At 33.8% G+C, this 13020-nt stretch overlaps 1 long non-coding RNA gene across 1 annotated transcript in view; it reads right to left on the bottom strand.

The window, feature by feature from the left end:
* Positions 1 to 13020, bottom strand: part of LOC131384612 (uncharacterized) — a 461813-nt gene that overhangs the window by 199298 nt on the left and 249495 nt on the right. The window contains exon 3 of the long non-coding RNA XR_009215632.1: positions 3195 to 3296. This is a non-coding gene — a long non-coding RNA (uncharacterized LOC131384612). The remainder of the gene's footprint in view (positions 1 to 3194; positions 3297 to 13020) is intronic.

Genomic DNA, 13020 nt, shown 5'->3' with positions numbered 1-13020 from the left:
ACCTTCACGGTGAGTGTTACAGCTCATAAAAGCAGTGTGGACCCAAAGAGTGAGCAGTGGCAAGATTTATTGCAAAGAGTGAAAGAACAAAGCTTCTGCAGTGTGGAAGGGGACCCGAGTGGGTTACCGCTATTGGCTCGGGCAGCCTGCTTTTATTCTCTTATCTGGCCCCACCCACGTCCTGCTGATTGGTAGAGCCGAGTGGTCTGTTCTGACAGGGCGCTGATTGGTGCGTTTACCATCCCTGAGCTAGATATGAAAGTTCTCCACATCACCATCAGACTCAGGAGCCTAGCTGGCTTCACCCAGTGGATCCTGCACCGGGGCTACAGGTGGAGCTGCCTGCCAGTCCCGTGCCGTGCGCTCGCACTCCTCAGCCCTTGGGTGGTCGATGGGACTGGGTGCCATAGAGCGGGGGGCGGCCCTCGTCGGGGAGGCTGGGGCCACACAGGAGCCCGTCGAGGGGGTGGGAGGCTCAGGCACGACGGGCTGCGGGTCCTGAGCCCTGCCCCACGGGAAGGCAGCTAAGGCCCGGTGAGAAATTGAGTGCAGCGCCGGTGGGTCGGCACTGCTGGGGGACCCAGCACACCCTCCGCAGCCGCCGGCCCAGGTGCCAAGCACCTCACCGCCCTGGGCCGGCAGGGCCCGCTGGCCGCTCCGAGTGAGGGGACTGCCAAGCCCACGCCCACCTGGAACTCCAGCTGGCCCGCAAGCACCGCATGCAGCCCCAGTTCCCGCTCACGACTCTCCCTCCACACCTCCCTGCAAGCTGAGGGAGCTGGCTCCCACTTTGGCCAGCCCAGAAAGGGGCTCCCACAGTGCAGCAGTGGGCTGAAGGGCTCCTAGGTGCCTCCAAAGTGAGAACCCAGGCAGAAGAGGCGCCGAGAGTGAGCGAGGGATGTGAGGACTGCCAGCACGCTGTCACCTCTCAGTATGTTCCTGTGGCAGTTTTGAGAGCAAAAGTTCACAGTGTTACTCTCCACAACCTGCTCTGAGTGGTAGCTGCAAGCTAGTCTTGCCTCCTATCTGCCGTCTTTATCTTACCTTTCAGTCTGGGTTTTTTTTTTTGTACCTGTTCTTCAGAAGGTTTACTAGGAATTCTAAGTATACTAACTATTTTATTTCCTGATCCTCTAACCACTGTAGCCATCTCAGCACTAAAGGATGCTCTAAGCCAAGATGTACTGTATCATGAAGACTTACTTCATGATTGACACGGATTTTTGGCTGAGATGGACTTGCAGAAAACCCAAGAATGGTACTGTGGCTGTGTCGAAATGATCTGCTGTGGGAAGGACACCCAGCAGGTCCCTGAAAAATTAAGGTAGTTCCCCAACTACAAGAGGGGCTAGAGGTTAGATTAGGCCCCTTGGGATCTACTGTCAAATGGAGGCTGGCATCTTTGTAAATCGATGCAAATCATAATAGTACACACACTTAATACACAGTCAAAGAAATGTTTATTAAAAAATAAATATTAATAAATGCAGACATGTTTATGCTCCCTACATATTATATTCATATATTGGCTTCTTTATTTTCTACAGAAAAACATTTTATATTCCAAAAATGCATACATACGGAGCCCGCCCCATTTATATTCCTTGTATCATTCTTTTTTTCCTCTCCTCTTTATAAACAAAATTTTGTTGTAATTCCTTGACTATGTCATGTTTTAGACATACTGTTCCCTATTTCTGGAATATACTGCTCAACTGTTCTCCATCTGGCAAAGGTATGATTATACTTCAAAGACCAGTGAACACATTACTCCATACATCACCAATACCAAGCAAAAATAAAACAACACCAAAAACAGCAACAAACAAGTAGTTTCAGGGCAAAATTACATTATAGCCTTATTTTTACAGCTACATAATTTGCATACAGTTATGTAAAAGCATATTTGACAATAAATTAATTTTTTTGAGAGGGGACCTTTCTCTGTCACTTAGGCTGGAATGCAGAAGTGCAGTCATAGCTCACTGCACCTTTGAACTTTGGGGCTCAAGCGAGCTGCCTGCCTCATGCTCCTGAGTAGCTGGGACTACAGGAACATGCCATCACACCTAGTTAACATTAAAAAAATGTGTTTTTTTTTTTTTTTTACATCTTGCTATGTTGCCCACACTGGTCTCAATTCCTTCCCTGAAATTATCCTCCTGCTTCAGGCTCCTGAGTAGCTGAGATTACAGGAATATGTCCTCTCACCTCGGTTGAGTTAATTTTTTACATGGATGAATTGTCCCCTTCAGTGATTGGTGAGACACATTATATATAAATAAAAGCATAAACATTTTGTGGTTAAGGCAGGCTTGTTCGAAATATGTATCAGCCAATGGCGGGTTAAATACCTTAGATAATTTAATCAACATTTTTGCATCTTCTTTCCACATCTTTAAAATAATTATATTCATGAAGTTAATGTAAAGATTAAACAGAGATACATGCAAAATGCAGAGTTCAATGTTTGAGTTTTCAATAAATGCTAGTTGTCAGATCATTCCCTTTTCAAGAGTAAGACTTTTTTTTATTAATTTTTATGTCCTTGACACAGCCCTTGGCACATATCGAGTACACATTAAATGCTGAATAATAAACGATATCATATTATTCTGTCTCAACTTCCTCCTATTACTAGATTCTGGAGAGCGAAGACACCTGGTTGCTTGCTATTTGAACTCCTTTAACCCATTTGATTTTATGTTATGCTGAGTTGAGTTTCATGACATCTCATACTGTGAATGATGCAAGGTTTATGCCAAGATATACAATGTCAAAACACTGTTGCTCTTTTCAATTCCAATATTACACTAGCTTTTCTGACCTGAATTTAAAACAAGTCTCAGAAAAGAAAATATCCAAAAAGCTATGATATTCTCAATCCTTCTGCAAATAGGTTTTGTATTTTTCACTACCTCTGATGAAGCAAAGTGCAAATCTTTAGAAAATTGCTTACACTTTTTCAACACCCTGGGAAAACATTTGGGTGGTACTTACGTCATAGAATGGAAAGGAAGTTACATAAACTGGTCATTCCATTTCACCAGTGTGTGTATGCCTTGGAAAGCAGACTTGGTACCACAAGAGTTTTGTAAATTAAAATGATAAATAAGAAGCAAATGCGAAAAATAGAATAAACCCAACAAGTTGTTATCCTGAGCATAAAGTATACCAACATTTCATTTACTTACCTTCGTTTTGAGCCCTCTCTTTCTTCCTATCTTGGAAATCTTATTGTTGGCCACCTGTTTATTCTTCTTTTCATTCAAGTTGCTCTATCACAGGGAATTTTCCTGGGTTTAAGAGAAAATAAAATGTAGCAATTCAGTTGCCTAAAGCAATGGTAAAACAGAAACATTGTTTTACCAGTTGTTTTTCAATAATATTTCAAATTCTGAGATATAAAATATGTGTGTGTTCTCACTATATGTCCTAAAAGATATTTCTCTTTCTATATTTTCTAGCTCTTTTATGTTTAACTTTTTATATTTATATATTCAATAGGAATTTGTTTTGTCATAATAAAATATAATAAAAATAATAATAGAATATTTGCTAGGTAGTATTCTCAGTGGTCAAGGCTGGTATACATTCACATACTTTTATATTTATCTTATTTTTATATCATTTATGTTAAGTAACCTTGCTATCAAAATATTCTTGTGTATTTTTATTGTGTACAAAAATCATTAAGTAACAGTCCTGAACCTTTCTGAAATGGGAGATGAAATCCAAGTTATAAAAACAAAAACAAAATAAATCTAATGTTAATTGCTTTAATATTAATAAAATGAATGCATGTTGTGCACATACTGGCAGACAGAGCTCTTTTAAACTCAGTGAACATGTAATCTTGGGTCCTTTCTGAAGCAAATTCTATTACTATTCTGATTTATAGGTTTAAAAATAGTAATTATATTGAGGCAAAAATTTACACAGGCAGACACAGAAAATGTAAGATCCAACACCAGGCTGGCTGACACTAGTGGCTATGCTATTAATTACTACACTATATTTTCCCATAAATAAAAAAAATAAGAGAGAGGAAGAAAGAGGAGGAGGATGAAGCGGAAGGGAAGAGGGACAGAAGAAGGAAATGGCAGGGGTAGGGAAAAAAGAAAAGAAAAATAAACTCAATGAATTTATAAATCAAAAACATATCTTCCTTTTTTTTTTCTTCCTTGCAAAGACCTAAAAAGACACACACTAGAAGTAGTTAGCATTAAAAATGAAAGCATGTTCTCAGACAAGTTTGGTCAAAAGCAAAGAGAAGCAATTTCCAAAACAGACAAGAATGTAAGTTATTAGTGGTCTGATTTACAAAATGTTGCTAAAGCATGTATAACGATTAAGGTGATATTAGATTAAATTCTTCCCCTAAATATCACAATAGATATTTCAATATAGTGAACTTTTGATCAAGATGAATATTTTAGTGCATCAGCATCAAATAAAAAGAGATTTTTAAAGTTGCTAATTGTAGAATATCACAGAAGTATTTCTCAAACATGTTTCTACTTTAAAACAATAATATTCACAGCTACAAGTTATAAGCTGTTTCACAGAAAAATCAGTAATTAATGTAAAATATTCTGAGGAGGCAACAGGAACAGGACAATATATAAATATCCAATAATATAGAAATCCAATAATATATTAAATAATATATAAATATATCCAATAATATATTAAATAATATATAAATATATCCAATAATACACAAATATTATATATTGTTGTACAAATATCCAATAATATATAACATTTGCTTTGCTTAATGACAGAGATATGTTCTGTGAAATTAGCTAGATGATTTCATTGTGAGTACACAGTAGTACTTACAAAAACCTAGAAGGTAGAGTCTACAATACAAATCTAGGCTATATGGTGTATGTAGTCTAATGCTCCTACAAACCTGTACAACATATTACTGTACTGAATAATGTAGGCAGTTGTAACTGAATGGTTATGATATATTTAGGCATTAAGAATTTTTCAGCTCCATTGTAATGTTATGAGACCACTGTTGTATAAGAAGTCCAAAATGTGATAATGTGAGACATGACTGTAAATTAATCATTTTATGAATCCATCAAAATAATAATTGTGTGAAAATATTATTGGTATGTAAAAATGCTCACAAAGGGAGGAAGTATGTTATAAATGGGTACATATAGAAAGATTCCAATTTAGTAAAATTAAATAAATGTATACATAGAAACTTCATATTTGAAAATGTATTTAAATCATAGACACGCTGATAATATTTGTTTAGTTTCTATTGGAATTGTTATTTTACTTTTGTTCTGGAAAGAATATTTACCATTTTGAAATAAAACTTTAAAAAAGTCTATGTCATGTTAGGCCTAAAAGTGGAAGATAATATAAAAAATAGGAAAATAAAATGTAGCAATTCAAGTCAGGCAGGCCTGGTGTTAAAAATGCTTCTGTCACTAATTGGCAGTTAGGCCAACATTTATTTTACTATCTGAACCTCAATTATTTTAAATACAAAATGGACCTAAATTTTCAAATGGCACCTACCAAATCTACCTGTTCTTTCACTTTCTCCCTTTTATTAACATGACAAATTAATTATTTCTGTGGTTGTTAATGAGCAATGAGTCCCTAGAAACACTGCCAGATATTCAACAGTCACAATGAGCTTGATGTATAACATGTTGTATCGCTTGTTTGAGAGAAAGTGCTACAGGTACTGTGTTTCATAAATTCCAGAAGAGAAAGCTTTTAAAGTTGCCTATGTTTTTTAAAATATAAATTTAAGAAGTACAAGTAAAGTTTTGTTATGGATATATTGTGTAGTGATGAAACCTAGGCTTTTAGTGTAACCATCACCCAAACAATGTACCTATTAAGTCATTTGTCATAGCTCAACTCCCTCCCACCCTACCCTCTTTCTGAGTCTCCAGTATCTATTACTCCACACTCTATGCCCATGGGCACGCATTATTTAGTTTCTACTTATAAGTGAGAGCATGAGGTATTGAACTTTATTTCTGAGTGTTTTTGTTCAAGATAATTGTATCCAGTTCTATCCATGTTGCTACAAATCATAACATTTTATTCTTTTTTTAATGGCTGAATACTATTCTGTTGTGTGTGTGTGTATATATAGTATATATATATATATATATTCTGTATGCATACATATATAGCTCTTTTGTAAAAGAGCTGTACATATGTATATATATAAAAGAGCAGTATATATGTATATACAGCTTTTACTAAAATAGCTGTGTGTGTGTATATATATATACACATATATACATATATGGCTTCTTTGGTTTTTCTATATTACCTTTTACAATGCATTGATTTATGTTTGCCTGTTTACCTGTTGAAGTTTTCAGCTCGTTTTTTAAATAAAAGAGCTATATACATATATAGCTATATATATTTATATATAAAAGAGCTATATATGTATATATGTGTATATATATAGCTCTTTTATAGTATGCGTATGTATACATATATACATATTTGCATGTATACATATGTATACATACATATATTCATATTTGCATGTATACATATGTATACATACATATATACATATTTGCATGTATACATATGTATACATCTATACATAGACATACTATAAAAGAGCTATATATACATACATATGCATACATATATACATACATACGTATACATATATACATACACAGTATACATATATACATACACACGTATACATATATACATACACACGTATACATATATACATACACACGTATACATATATACATACATACGTAGACATATAAACATACATATGTATATGTATACATACGTATGTATACATATTTACATACGTATGTATACATATTTACATACGTATGTATACATATATACAATACATATATGTATACATATGTGTGTGTATATATATAGCTCTTTTATTAAAATAAGCTGAAAACTTTAGTAGGTAAACAGGCAAACATGTATCAGTGCATTATAAAAGAAAATATACAAAAAAACAAGAAAATGAAAGCACTTCCAGCATCACCAATAATCAAGAAAATGCCAATCAAATCCCTAGGATAGTTTTTTTTTAATTAGATAGTCAAAGCTATTCTTTTTTACACAGTCTTATTCACTTTTAGCAATAATACGGATTGGGACATGGGTGCTGTTATATCCTATTGATGAAAATATAAATGGTTAAAAACTTTGGGATAATAATATAACAACATTTCTGTAACTTGAGAAATGTACTGATATAATATGTGAAGTGTATATGAAATGTATATAGAAATGTGATATATATATTACATTTTCTTTATTCAATCATTCATTGATGTACACTTAGAGTGATCCCATATCTTCACTATTGTGAATAATGCTGTGATAAACATATGAGTGAAGATCTCTTTTTACATAATGTATTTTCCTTTGGGTAGATACAGATCATATGTTTTTCCATTTGTATATCTTTTAAAAAAATGTCTATTTGTGCTCTTTGCCCACTTTTAAAATTCTCTTACATTTCCCAGCATCATTTATTTTCAAAATAACCTAACTTTGTAAAACATGTCATTGTATAATAGGCTCTCACTTTGAAATCTATGCAATTTCTGAAATTATATATATGAGACTATATATGTGTGTGTGTATACTTAAATGTACATATGTGTATTTCCATATATACACATACACACATTTATTTATTTATTTCAGTTTTAACAGATTTGGCTTATACCATGTGTATTTCTGAATACTTAAGAATATCTCAACTAAAATGTTCACACAAAAGTTTGTGAATGATTGCTTAGACAACAGAGTTCTTTCCAAGACTTTTTTGACAAGAGAAATGCATTTAAATGAAGACATTTAAATTTCAATGATTATAGCCAACCATATATGGTTTTGTATACATAAAATTTGTGTATTCATTGTTACAGAAGAAAGCTTAGTCCAAAAATGTTTAAACTCTCTCTATAAATTTGATTCAATTACAATATAATAATATTCATGTGTAGCCTCTTTAAGTAAAAAATTTGGAAAATAGAACCTAATTTTCATCCAGCATTCAATTATTCTGGAATTTTAATGTTTGACTTTTATTTCATCAATGAATTATTGATTTCCTGATATTGACTCACTAAGTTCTTGGGCTTTCTGTAATTCTATTGAAGATAATGTTTTATAGTCCACACTGGAAATTGCTTACCCAAATATAGTCATGCCACGCGTAACAATGTTTTGGTCAATCATGGACTGCATATACATCAGTGGTCAAATTAGATTATAATACCATATTTTTACTGTACCTTTTCTGTATTTAGATATATTTAGATATACTAATACAATTGTGTTACAGTTGCATACAACATTAAGTACAGTAATATCCTGCACAGATTTGTAGCCTAAGAGTAATAGGCTATACAGTATAACCAGCATTTTTAGTAAGCTCTACCATCTAAGTTTGTTTGCACAACCAATGACATTTGCATAACCATAAAATTGCCTCCTAATGATGCATTTCCCAGAATATATCTCAATTGTTAAGAAATGTGTGACTGTATTTATATTGCCTTATAGGAAAACTGAGTCATTCAATTTTCAATCTCTATATATTTATATAGAGAGAAACTGATAGATACAGAGACAAAGATAGATAAAAGGAAGGGGCTAAAAAAATTGAAAATAATATGCTTTCTTAAAGGATTTAATTTGAATGGTTTTATAATAATTCTTACAAGAGTACGCCCACACACACTTGCAGGCTGGATTACTCAGCCTATGCATATGGGTTTTAAACTCTAGTTAGCTCTATCTGTGAGGTACCAGGAAAGGAATCTATCTACACGTATGTCACCTCCATTTCCTGGAAAATACTTGCTTCCTATTATATAGCTCCAGAAGAAAGAAGAGACCATTAATGTGTTTCTTTTTTTCTTAGATGATCATATGCCCACTGCCATGATTTTCTCCTCTGGCAATTTTGAAATTACTGAATGAAAACTAGTAAATAAATATATATATAATTAAAAAAATTAACTTCAATAAAATTCTGAAAATTTATCTTTAAAGATGACACCCCTAAATTTAAAAAAAAATCTTTAATGACTCTTAGCTTTCTTATAAAACTCAGCGTCTCTATTTCTTAGGAAAATCAACAATCTGATCTTAATTTCTGATCTACCACTCTTCTCACTGTGAGGCATGAATCTGGCATGCTTGATGCTGAATCTCCTAGGGTGTGATATTGGTTTCTGTTCTTTACCTGTCTCTCCTGGATTTTTCAAGTCACAGATTCTTAGAGTTTTCTTTCTTCTCAATTTTCATCTCTCACTGATCCCAGACTCACATAATTAATTCTGTGACTTCTAATATGGCTTCTGTCCTATATCACAAGTTATTTCTGTAACAAATAGTATACGGCTGCTAAGCTGATGTTAAACATGCTTCTCATTCTTGACCCTTTTTAGCTTTTTAGAGAAGAGTTTAAATACTCTCTGACTCAGTGAAGAATATTGACTAGTCTCTAGCTACCTTAGATGTGTGTCTAGAATGAATCAATCTAAATACTTAGGTTCTGACAGTCTATAGATTCTGATAGTCATATAGTTTGGGCAGAATTATGGTAAGTCATATGTTTTCTAAGTTTCTCATTTGTGACATTGTCACACTCTCTATTTTGTATGAGCATAAATACTTTCCCTGTATGTAGTTTATGGTCTTTGATTGCAGGAGACATACCTCATACAGTGAAATTCCTCCAATTATTTTAACACTTAAACACATGCACACATACATATGAACACACACGTCTGTAATGGAGCAAGCTCACCTCTCCTATTCACCAGTCTTATAAAAACTAGATATGCATGAAGGAAGGAAATAAGTTAATAATTCTAAATCATAGTAGACTAAAAATGTGCAAGTCTTTAGCTATAAACAGAATTAGCTTTCCGCTGTTCTGCCATTTGCAAGTTTGGTAAGGCAAATTACTTAACCTCTATAAATATCAGTATTTCAATATCTAACAGGAAAACAGTGATCTCTAACTAAAAAGGATTGTTATTAAGATTAAATAACAGTATATAAGTCACCTTGCAAATCTATTTCAAACTCCACTTGACGCTTCACTCAGAACCTCAGTTTTCTCATCTTTAAAATAGTCATAATATGCACCACATGGATATGTCAAAGAGGAAAAATAAAATAATAGTCCCTGGAAATAGTACCTGGAAAATTGCAGGTGCTTAATAAAACTTAGCTTACTCTTCTCATACAACAGAAACTTAAACTCATTTTATATCCAGTAACAGATGGGAAAGTGACTATAATATGATTGTACAGTTTCTGTCAGTATTGAATGTAATGTGTTTATATTACAAAAGACTAAATAGAGCTTTTGATTGAAACTTCCTGGTAAAGATGTTATTTTACATTTCTGTAAAGTAGACACCTAGTAGAATTAAATTAAGCCTGAGTTGCCAACAAAATATCTACATATAGAATAGCACACAAATGAGTAATTCTCTCCATATGTCTTTTTAAATTATATTCACAAAATATTTCCTAAGCATATTTATGAGAAAAAATAATATCTGGAGAGAGTAACAGTTACAAAATGTCAATTCTGGGTTGTCAAGTTATTCCATAATAAATTGTAGAATGTCGCTAATTTTATGACTTTTTAGTTGTTCTTGAGTGATTCTCTTAAATCTCAGAAATGAGGAAGTTCATTACATTTAAAGTGATAGAAAATGTTTCTTTCAGTACCACCTTGCCCCCACAAAAAATCAATCTGTAAACTTAGAACCAGAAAGTTAATGTCAGGAGAAACATTTTACTCTCATCAACCCTTTAGAGATCATAAATCTGAAATTCAGATAGATTTTGTATCTCGCCCAAAATCATGCAAGTAGAAGATTTTTCATAGTTTTTTAATCATTTATTTTATCACCTAATAATAACTGGAAATAAAAAATTACAAACACATAAAAAGAAATGACAAACACAAAATGCTTTCAATTGCTCTAAGACTAATAGAGACTGTTATAAAGAGGGCTGCCTTAATCAAGTGAAAATTTTACAGAATGTATGTGGACACGAAGCAAGAAATTGCAATTATTTTTGCAAATATTTCTAGCTGTTTAAAATCAATCTAGAACTAAGGGTCTTGGTCAAATAGTGACAATAACCTGATGCACTGTTAGGCAATAGAGAAAATGCACATGCACACACACACACACACTCCACTATGCATTGGAATATTCTCTTGAATATGGAGGGAATAAATAGTGCACTTGAAAATATTTGTGTAAATCCTATACAGATTTTAATTTGTAATTATGCCATTCATGAATAAGAGCTATACTGTTTACAATATTGTGTTGGCTATGTGTGTAAAGTGTGTGTGTCTCCTCTTGACTTTAGAAAGATTTGAAGACTATACAAGGGGGTCTTCAAAAAGTTCGTGAAAAAGGTTATGAAAATGTTATGAAAAAAACTGCATGGATTTCAAAATCTTTTTGAACCAAAACAAACTCATACTAAGTTATATCATGTCTGAAAAATATCTAGTTTATGGTTCTAAGACGGTTAAGACATCAGTTTGAAAACAGCTCCTATCAGAGTAACATACATTCTGCTAAAATTGAAGCAGTAACAAACATCAAATTTATGGTGAAGCTTCGGTGAAATTATTGATGCTTTGAAATGTTCTATTCAAAAAGAAATGATAAATGCTTCATGTGATGGATACCAGAAATTAAAAATACCTAATTAGGATTAATAAAACAGTGACTTAGTGTGTGAAAAAAGGAGAGAGGTTTATGGGACAATGCCCCCCCGCCCCCCTGCCACCCAAAGAAATCAGTAGTTTACAAACTGATAACTCATTTTAAGAAAATGATGCCTGGACAAGCTTCATCACAGAGTCCTTCTCCTCGAGGATAATGATTCTGCTCATTCCTATCATCAAACAAGAGCAATTTTATGAGAGTTTTAATGATAAAGTGGTAAGTATACACCTTACCATCCTGAATTGGCTCTTGCTGACTTCTTTTTGTTCCCTAATCTTAAAAAAATCTATAAAAGGCACACACTTTTCTTCAGTTAATAATGTAAAGAAGACTGCAGGACATGGTTGAATTCCCAGGACTTTTAGCTCTTTATCAGTTAAATAAATGGCTGGTGTCATCGTTTGCAAAAGTGTATTGATCTTGAAGGACCTTATGTTGAGAAATAGTTTGTATTTTTTTACTTTTATCTTTTAGTTCCATTTATCCACGAACTTTTTAACGTCCCCTCATATGTTTCAAAATCCTGGCTTTGCTTCATTATATACTGCACTACACCTGTAAAAGCACATATATGAGCCCCAAAATGCATTCTCAATAGTTGCTTACTCTGTTTTTGCATGTTATTTTCAACTGTATTTCTGCTCCATTAGTGTCTTACATACTATTCCATTTCAAGCTGTTTCCTGTATCTCCTATTGTTACTTCTTAGGTAGCAACCATATTTCCACTTCATTTCTCCCCAACAAAAGTTGACTCTGACATGTAAACAGAGAAAAAGATTAAATAGATACTGGGTTGTTGTGAAAATGTGTTAGATGGCTTGGCAATTAGGCTCAAACTACAGTTCACAACTAGTCTAGAGAGGAAACAGCTGCTCCTGCCAGCAGGCTGGAGCTTGGCTCTGTCTCTACTTCTGCTTCAGGATGCGACTTTCCAGTTGTGTTACTATCCTCACAATAAGGAAAAGACAGCTTCTCACCCTTTCTTTCTTTTGAATCATCATCCCCAGAGTCAAAGTCTATCATAGGCCTCATAATTTTGCCCTAGCTGTAGGGAAACCGGAAAGAAGAGAGTACAGTTTTCAGTGGACCTAAAGAGCGATGGTCTTTGCCCTTCAGTAGGATTCATGTGAAGAGGAACTTCACAAATGTAAATTGGAGCTCAGTTGTGAGCAACCAAACTGAATCAAAATGTTCACCCTGCATATTATTATTATTATTTTCATTTTTGATGGACT

Source organism: Hylobates moloch, unplaced genomic scaffold, assembly GCF_009828535.3.
Source record: "Hylobates moloch isolate HMO894 unplaced genomic scaffold, HMol_V3 SCAFFOLD_11, whole genome shotgun sequence".
In the NCBI taxonomy this organism is placed as follows: Eukaryota; Metazoa; Chordata; class Mammalia; order Primates; family Hylobatidae; genus Hylobates; species Hylobates moloch.
Note: the sequence above shows the minus strand (reverse complement) of the source record. Positions and strands in the feature narration are given on the sequence as shown.